This window comes from Penaeus chinensis, chromosome 41 (assembly GCF_019202785.1).
Source record: "Penaeus chinensis breed Huanghai No. 1 chromosome 41, ASM1920278v2, whole genome shotgun sequence".
In the NCBI taxonomy this organism is placed as follows: domain Eukaryota; kingdom Metazoa; phylum Arthropoda; class Malacostraca; order Decapoda; family Penaeidae; genus Penaeus; species Penaeus chinensis.
In genome coordinates this window covers 10,964,721-10,974,720 of record NC_061859.1, presented here as the reverse complement: position 1 = coordinate 10,974,720, position 10,000 = coordinate 10,964,721, and the positions used below count along the sequence as shown (strand labels likewise).

The 10,000-nt window shown below is 39.3% G+C and overlaps 1 long non-coding RNA gene across 2 annotated transcripts in view; it reads right to left on the bottom strand.

The window, feature by feature from the left end:
- The window catches only part of LOC125047660, a 51,030-nt gene extending 43,475 nt beyond the window's left edge, over positions 1-7,555 (bottom strand). The window contains exons 1-2 of one of the 2 annotated variants that reach the window (XR_007116758.1): positions 7,475-7,555; positions 5,070-5,172 (exon numbers count right to left, since the gene is read on the bottom strand). This is a non-coding gene — a long non-coding RNA (uncharacterized LOC125047660). Of the gene's footprint in view, positions 1-5,069; positions 5,173-7,369 lie in introns of both variants that reach the window. The other variant, XR_007116757.1, reaches the window with a different exon arrangement.
- Positions 7,556-10,000: the final 2,445 nt, after the last annotated feature.

Sequence of the window (10,000 nt, the reverse complement as noted above, 5' to 3'; positions counted from 1 at the left end):
CAAATCAATATTGATTATAATGATATAATGATAACTACGATGATGATAGAAATTATATGATTATGATAACAAAAACTACAATGACGGTAATGATAGTAATAAGGATGATAATAATGATGATGATAATAATAATAATAACTGAAAATATAATAGTAACAACAGCAACAAAAACAACAATTACAACAACAAAACAACAACAACAACAAAACAACAACAACAATAATAATAATAATGGTAATAATAATAATGATAATAATAATAATAATAACAACAATGATAATAACAACAACAAAAACACTCATAACAATAATCACAACAACAACAAAAACACTCATAACAATAATCACAACAACAATAATCACAGTAACAACAACAAATCCTTCAGAATTCTTTGAAGCTGAACCACCCACGAGCAGCTCGCCCCAAAGCCTTAACAAGTAAGTTTGAAGCCCAGACTCCTCGTCATTTGAACCTCCGATCGACTCATGGCAGTTCGAGACGAGCGCCAATCATGCTCATAAACACACACATTCCCTGTCATTCCTCCACGTCAGTCTCTATCAGTGCCAGTGCCACCAAGTCTCGCGTTGACACTCGAGATCTGTGTGTCTCCCCACTCCTATTCCCCCACCCTCCTCCCTCCTCCCTCCTCCCTCCTCCCTCCTCCCTCCTCCCTCCTCCCTCCTCCCTTCTCCCTCCTCCCTCCTCCCTTCTCCCTCCTCCCTCCTCCCTCCTCCCTCCTCCCTCCTCCCTCCTCCCTCCTCCCTTCTCCCTTCTCCCTTCTCCCTTCTCCCTTCTCCCTTCTCCCTCCTCCCTCCTCCTTCCTCCTTCCTCCTCCCTTCTCCCTTCTCCCTTCTCCCTCCTCTCTCTTCTCCTATTCCCCTTCCTCCTCCCTCCTCCCTCCTCCCTCCTCCCTTCTCCCTTCTCCCTTCTCCCTCCTCCCTCCCCCCTCCTCCCTCCTCCCTCCTCCCTCCTCCCTCTTCTCCTATTCCCCTTCCTCCTCCCTCCTCCCTCCTCCTTCCTCCCTCCTCCCTTCTCCCTTCTCCCTTCTCCCTCCTCCCTCCCCCCTCCTCCCTTCTCCCTCCTCCCTCCTCCCTCTTCTCCTATTCCCCTTCCTCCTCCCTCCTCCCTCCTCCCTCCTCCCTCCTTCCCCCGTCCATCCCTATGCTTGATTTTTCACTTCCTCTCCTTCTTTCTCTTCCTTCTTGTTCGATTTTTTGTTCTGCTTTATTCTTCTCCTTTTCTTCTTCTTCTTCATCTTCCTTCTTTTGGTTTTATTCTTTTTCTTCCTCAGTCCTCCATCCTCCGTCATCCTCCTTCCACTCCTTCTGTTACACTTCTTCTTTTCCTCCTCCTCCTCCTATTCTTCCTTTCTTTCCTCCCCCCTTTTCCTCCTCCTCCTCCTATTCTTCCTTTCTTTCCTCCCCCCTTTACCTCCTCCTCCTCCTATTCCCCTTTCTTGTGCTTGTCTCCCTCTTCTCTCTCCCATATATCCCACCTCCTCCTTCACTCTCTTCTCCTTTTCCACCTTCTCCTCCCTTCCTTCTCTCATCCCTCTCTTCTCCTTCCTCTGTTCTCTCTCTATCACCTCAACCATTAACCTCTCTCTTCTATCTCCACCTTCTTCCCCACTCAATCACATTCCCTGCTCCCCAACCTTCTACTCTCCACTCCCAACTCCTCCCCACCCTCTTCCCACCCCAGCCCCCACCCCCTTATTCCCCCCCCAACCCCCACCTTACAAACAAAAAGGATGAGCGCCCGCAAGCCACGCCCTCTCACACCCACCCCTCCCCCTTCCTTCCTATCCCCACACGCAACTCCTCCCCACCCCCCCACCCCTACCCTCTCACTTCTCCCCCCCGCCCCCTCAACCCGCCCCCGCTACTCCTCTCCCCAACAGCCCCCCCACCCTCTCACTCCACCCCCACCCTCTCACTCCACCCCCACCCTCTCCCTCCACCCCCACCCTCTCCCCATCCCCACCCTCTCACTCCACCCCCCCCCACCCTCTCCCCATCCCCGGCCCGATCGGATTTCGACGCCTCCTCACAAAGCCACCGGGGACAGCCCCCCCCCCACCCCCCGTTGGCGTCGGCCCTCACTCAAGCCAGCTGTATTGATCTGTTTGTGGGGGCGGGGGGAGGGGGGGAGGGGGGAGGGGGTAGTGGCTTATCGTCCGCTCTCCCAACGGGGTTTTTGTGAGTTGTGATTTTTGGGCCGAATTTGGGGAGGAGGTGGGGCTGGGGGGAGGGGGAGAACGGGGAAGGGAATGGGGGAGGAGGGGGAGGTGGAGTGGGGGGAGGGGATGGTGGTGAAGGTGGAGGAGGTGGGAGGGGGAAGGGGTTGGTGGTGGTGGAGGTGGGGGAGATGGAGAATGAGGAAGGGGATGGTGGAGAAGGTGAAGTTGGGGCGAGGGAGAGATAGGGTGGAGAAGGAGGGAAAGAAATGTGTGTTGGTGTTGATTGATTGATTGATTGATTGATAACGTTTATTTAGCCAATATACATAACGACAGTTTGACATACACAAAATGAAAATAGAATTAAGGAAGCCCCTTATTATAAGGGAATTAATGTGTATTTAAATTCTTAGACTCAGTCATTCCACTCGCAGGTGGATTGGAGACGATAACAGTAAAAAGGTAAAAGTGTACAATATGTGTTGGAAGTGGTGAGGAAGATGGTAGGAGAAGGAAAAAGAGAAGGAGAAGGAAAAGGAAAAGGAAAAAGAGAAGAAGAAGGAGAAGGAGAAGAAGAAGGAAAAGGAGAAGGAGAAGAAGAAGGGGAAGGAGAAGGAGAAGAAGAAGGAAAAGGAGAAGAAGAAGGAGAAGTAGAAGGAGAAGAAGAAGGAGAAAAAGAAGGAGAAGGAGGAGGTGGAAGTGGAAAGATGATAGGAGGGAATGACAATAATGGAGGAGGAGGAGGAGGGGAGGGTTAGCAGGAGGAAGAAGACTAGGAGAAGGAAGAGAAAATAGAGGAGGTATGGGAAGAGGGATAGGCGATGAAGAGGAGGAAAAGGAGTCATAGAAGAGGTAGAGGAAATAGGAATAAGATGGGGAGGTTGAGGTGAAAATGGGAGGGATGAGAGGGAGAAAGAAAGATAGATAGATAGATAGATAGAGAGAGAGAGAGAGAGAGAAAAGACAACAACAAGACAGATAGATAGAGACACAAAAAGAGAGCGCGCGAGATAGGCAAACAGAGAGGTTTAATGTTTAAGGTTTAGTTTGATTCCATTTGTTACAATGGATATTCTTGGTGTGACATGGTGCCTGTTTCATTTTGCTTCTAAGTTAACCCCTGTGTACAAGGAATGGCCGGGGTTGCCATCCACTGGCGGCGAGGGATTCGAACGCAGGTCAGCAAGATTGATCGACAAGAGAGAGAGTGAGAGTGAGAGTGAGAGTGAGAGTGAGAGTGAGAGTTAGAGTTAGAGTTAGAGTTAGAGTTAGAGTTAGAGTTAGAGTTAGAGATAGAGATAGAGATAGAGATAGAGCCAGAGATAGAGCCAGATATAGAGCCAGAGATAGAAATAGAGATAGAGATAGAGGTAGAGGTAGAGGTAGAGGTAGAGGTAGAGGTAGAGGTAGAGGTAGAGGTAGAGGTAGAGGTAGAGATAGAGATAGAGATAGAGATAGAGATAGAGGCAGAGATAGAGAGAGAGAAAGAAAGAGTGAGGCAGACAGATACAGAGAGAGAGAGAGAGAGAGAGAGAGAGAGAGAGAGAGAGAGAGAGAGAGAGAGAGAGAGAGAGAGAGAGAAAGAGAGAGAGAGAGAGAGACAGAGACAGAGACAGAGAGAGCGATAAGGTCTTTACAACAGTTATCCTTGACCAAGAATAATAAGTAAATAAACACGCGAAGCTCAACTTGTATTCGGTTCATTAATATTTATTACCTTGTTCCTTGTTCCTCTGTATATTGTCGTTCCTGTCCATTCACCCGTTCGAAATTCAGACGCGGTTTTCGTCGCCTTATCCGAAATCGTGAGAAAAATATAGACGAAGAAGAGGATAGAGGATAAAGAGGAGGAAAATGTGAGAAGGAGAGAGCAAGTGAAAATCAAAGATGAGGGGGGGAGTGGAAGAAGAAGAGGAAGAGGAAGGAGAAGGGAAAAGAGAAGGAGAAGGAGAAGGGAAAAGAGAAGGAGAAGGAGAAGGAAAAAAAGGGAAGGAGAAGGAGAAGGAAAAAGAGAAGGAGAAGGAGAAGGAGAAGGAAAAGGAAAAGGAAAAGGAAAAGGAAAAGGAAAAGGAAAAGGAAAAGGAAAAGGAAAAGGAAAAGGAAAAGGAAAAGGAAAAGGAAAAGGAAAAGGAAAAGGAAAAGAAGAAGGAGAAGGAGAAGGAGAAGGAGAAGGAGAAGGAGAAGGAGAAGGAGAAGGAGAAGGAGAAGGAGAAGGAGAAGGAGAAAGAGAAGAAGAAGAAGAAGAAGGAGAAGAAGAAGGAGAAAGAGAAGGAGGAGGAGGAGGAGGAGGAGGAGGAGGAGGAGGAGGAGGAGGAGGAGGAGGAGGAGGAAGAGGAGGAAGAGAAGAAGAATAAGAATAAGAAGAAGAAGAATAAGAAGAAGAAGAAGAAGAAGAAGAAGAAGAAGAAGAAGAAGAAAAGGAAGAAGAAAAACACTTGCGAGGGAAGATGGAAAATTGAAATAACGATAAGAATCAATAAGTAGATAGATGAAATAAATAGATGAATAAATTATGAACATCCAGAAAGGCAGCAAAAACAACAACAATAACACAGAAAAATATAAAGATGAATAAAAAAGAAAAAAGAAAAAGATGAATAAAAAGAAAAAGATGAATAAAAGATAAAACATGAATAAAAAAGGATTAGAAGGAAGAGATGAATAAAAACAAAAAACAAAAAGAAGAATAAAAAAGAACTAAAAAGATTAATAAATAGATGAATAAAAAAAAAGGAAAAAGAAAAAGAAAAAAAGAGAAAAAAAGAAAGAAAGAAAGTCAGAAAAAATATAAAGCCAACCTAAAAAAAGAAAAAGCAACAAAAGCAAAGAAAGAAAGATAGACAGAGAATTAAATACAATCTAAACAAGGAAAGGACTTTGCACTGACCTTCTCTGAGTCACACTTCTTGTCACTTGCCCTTCGCCGTAGAATTGAAACGATTTCTACTTCTCTCTCATTGCTATGGGAGCGTCAACGTCACCGTGCGTGTCTGTGATGCAAGAATATGGTGAGAACTAGTTTTTGTATGTGTGTGTGTGTGTGTGTGTGTGTGTGTGTGTGTGTGTGTGTGTGTGTGTGGTATCTGTTGATTTGCATATACGGATAGTTAACTAGTGATTGTATGTGTGTGTGTGATTTCTGTTAATTTGCATATACAAATAGTTAACTAGTTATTGTGTGTGTGTGTGTGATATCTGTTGATTTGCATATACAAATAGTTACTAGTTATTGTATGTGTGTGTGTGTGTGGTATCTGTCAATTTGCATATACGGATAGTTAACTAGTTATTGTATGTGTGTGTGTGTGATATCTGTTGATTTGCATATACATGGCTATATACACGTGGATTTATATATATTCATATACGTACAGTCATGTTCATTGTATGATTTTTTTTTTTTTTTTTTTTTTATCTTTCTCTCCCCCTTTTACTTATTCTCGCTTTCTCTTCCTACCTCTTTCTTTCTTTATATTATCTTTTCATCTATCTGTCTGTATATCTATATATCTATCAGTTTATCTATCGTGTTATTTATGTATATGTTCATCTATGTATATATCTTTCTGTATATATATACATCTATCCATTTATCTTTATCTGGATATCTGTCTATCAACTCTATCTACTATCTATCCATCTATACTGTTGTCTATCATAGTTTATCTATCAGCCAATCTGTCTACCTCAATATCACTGTTTGCACATTTATTTACCCACCTATCTATCAATCTTTGCATCTCTATCTATCTCTCTACTTGCTTACACGTCTATCAATATCTCTCTATCGATTAAGCTATCTATTCAATCACGTTATCCCATCTCCCTTTTAATTCCCTTTTACTCTGTTCCCTCTCTTTCTCTCCCCTCTTTCTCACATACCATTCCCTTATTACTCTGTCTTTATTATGCTTTCTCTCTAACCCCCTTTTGTATTACATTTCCCCGTCATTCTAGTTGTAAAAGTTTCAATAAAAGAGTATTTAGAATATTTGAAAGTAGATAGATTGATGTATATACTAATCAAATATAAGTGTTCTTGAACATACTAATTATCAAACGAAAACCTAAGAAATCCAGATGAACAGTTTGATTGGCGAATTTGTTTAAGCAAATAGATTTTAGAAACACACAATAAAAACATAAATAAACAAAATTTTCAACTTCATCTCTCCCGAATTTCAGGCACCATGTCCTTGCCAAGTTAAAAGTTTGTTCATTTGTTCATCGTCATCTTTGTACACACCCATGTGTGCTCGTTCAACACAATTTATCTCAAATGCCTGGCTTTTTAGTGTGCATTGCGTGATACCACAAAAAATCTTAGCTCCTTACATAGATGGTGAACTGGCACTGTATTTGTATTGTGTTTCGCATGTTCATCGTTCATGGAAATGGTTTAGTTTGCCCTTCGAAGAACTTTTATCTGAACTCATAATGGGGATTTTGGGATATAAAAAGGTAAACATGCAAATTCTGAAATGATGTTTGGTTAGTGTGGGGATTATCAGTCGTTCTAGCGTGGTGATGGAGCTGTTTTAACAATAAAGCAAATTCGTATTTTTCTATTTGTGGCTAATATATATATCTTCTCTTGGATAAATACTAATGCGAACGCGTGTGTATGCACGCGCGCGCGCGCGCACACACATACACACACACACACACACACACACACACACGCGCGCGCGCTCGCGATAACAACCAACTGCTGTTTTCAACACACTTCGTAAAAGCATCTTTCATGCGACCATCTACCGAAAACCAGTCTTCACTGGCCTTAACCTTCACTTTCTCGGTAATATACAAATTAACAGCATTAAAATTCTCATCACTACAGCTCATGATTTATGTAGCAACTAGACCTTCCATAATTATTTTTTTTAGGATCTTTGATAGCAAAATTTTCCTGTGTAAAAAAAAATATATATATATATCCCAACCCAAACACCGTCTCCGCTGTCACAAAGATATGTGGTACAGCTATATATGGGCAATTTAATCCGTAAAATCGAAAAAACAATTAAATTAACTTCTACAAAATATTTACACCCAAATCAAGTTTAATCTTGCCCTCAGCAACACTTACACGATCACCCAGTTTCTAAGCAGAGATGCAGCTCAGGCATATGTTTTAATGTCGCGTATGTATTTACCAGTCTTAGCTGCCGCCCTAAAACTACTTACATGCTTTCGTCACCGCATCCTAGAACACAAAGGAAATCTTTCAGAACTGGCTTCCCGCCGAACAAACCATCTTTCCGGGCAACAAGAACCACAAACAGCACTCACACAGCCTTTCCCCAACACCGATGTAACTCTCTCACTTCCTTACACGAGCGATGAAGCCTGAATTGAACAACACAACAATCGTAACTTCCTTTTTTTCGGCCACTATGTCTTTTGTCACCAGTCACGCCCACTTCGACCACTTAGCTATATTTTTTGTGTGTGTTCACACACACACACACACACACACACACACACATGTGTGTATATATATATATATATATATATATATATATATAAACAAATACACACACACACACACATATATACACTCACATGTATGTTTGTGTGTGTGCGTATGCAGTATTTATGCCTGTGTTTGCATGTATACATACAGAGATAAGGGGCGTGGGAGGGAGATAAATGTATTCACAAACATCCTGCCCAGTATACGATATTTACCAGAGCCCAGGAAACAAAACGAAGAGCATAAGTTTCAAGCCCCGCTGCGCTTCCGTTGATGTCCACATAATACAAAAAAAAAAAAAAAAAAAAAAAAAAAAAAAAAAAAAAAAAAAAAAAGAGAAAGAGAGAGAAAAAAAGGAAGAGCAAATAAGTATATAAAATCGAAAGAAAGCGATGGCGAAGATAATCGACTGTGCATTGCACAAGATACGGATGTAGACATTTTTTTTTAAAGCAAATAAATTATTTTCGATCCCGGATATTGCATATGCACGCAGAAGGATATCAAGGCGTTTAAAATATGGCAATGATATATCCTACTTTGCAAGCGCGCATGTTTGGCAAGCCATACTACCCTCGCAGGAATGTTGCATAATCCTGCCCTAAACGCAGCCGACATTGCAAACCAGACTTGTAACTTTCGTGGCCACCGGCTATGCATTATTAATGTTGTTGTTATCATTATTATAATCGTTGTAATTATTATTATTATTATCATTATTATTATCATCATTAACTACTATTGCTAATATTATCTTTAGCATTACTATTATTATTGCTATTATTATCTTCATCATTACCATTACATTATTATTATTATCATCATCATCATCATCATCATCATCATCATTATTGTTATTACTATTATTATTATTATTATTATTATTATTATTATCCCCATCATTGTTATTACTATTATCATTATTATTACTATTATTATTATTATTATTATCATTATTATTATTACTGTTGTTGTTATTATTGTTATTGCTATTATTATTATTATTATTGTTATTATTATTATTATTATTATTATTACTATCAATATTATTATCATTTTTATTATTATCATTATTATTATCATAATTATTGCTATTACTATTATTATTATTATCATTATTATTATCATCATTATAATAATATTATATAATAATGATAATGATAATTGTTATTATTGTTATTATTGTTATTATTATTTTTCTTATTATTACCATGATCGTTATTATTATTATTTCTATCATCATTATCACTATTATTGTTATTATCATTATTATTATTGTTACTATTATCATTATTATCATTATTATTATTAACATAATTATTATCATCTTTGTCATTATTATTATTAACATGAGTATTATCATTATTAGTATCATTATCATTATCATTATTATTATTATTATTATTATTATTATTATTGTCATTATTATTACTATTATTATTATCATTATTATTATTGCTACCATTATCATCATTATCATTATAAGTATTAATATTGCTGTTATTATTATCATCATCGTCATCATTATTCACTTTTACTTTTATCACCATTACTATTATTATTGCCATCGTTGTTTTTGTTAGTTTTGTGATTACTGTTATCATCATTATTATCTCTGTTGTTATTATTATCATTGTCGTGAGTATTATCAATTTTATTTTTGGTATTACTATCATTGTTATTGTTATTGTTATTGTTTTTATTTCTATCATTCTCAATGTTATCATTATTATTATTATCATTATCAATTTCATGACAATTCCTGCTGTCATTTTCTACCATTATCATTAGGCCTTTCCTCACCATTATTACTTTTGTTATTGTCACTGCTGTTATCACTATATCAATAGTTTTAATAATCAATTTGCTGTCATTGTTTTTTAGTGTGTGTGTGTGTGTGCGTGCGTGTGTGTGTCTGTGTTCGTGTGTGTGTGTGTGTGTGTGTATGTGTATGTGTGTGTATATGTGTGTGTGTGTGTGTGTATGCGTGTGTACGTGTATGTATATGTGTGTGTGTGTGTGTTCGTGTGTGTATGTGTTCGTGTGTATTCATGTGTCCTCGTGTGCGTGTGTATGCGCACGTGCATGTCTGTATGTTAGAACAGAACCACTTCCATATTTACATTACACAGCCTTTAAATCACATCCTCTTTTTCATTACCAGTTTATTGTATCTTCCTCCAAGTCAAGTTCATCCTGTTCTCTATGACCTTTCCGTGACCCCATAACAAGAACATTGTAGGAAGAACAATGGGAGGGAAGATAAAGAAGATAAACGCGATAGAGGAACGCAAATAACCGTAGACTGAGAAAAGGGACTCGTTTTCCGTTGCTTTGACCCG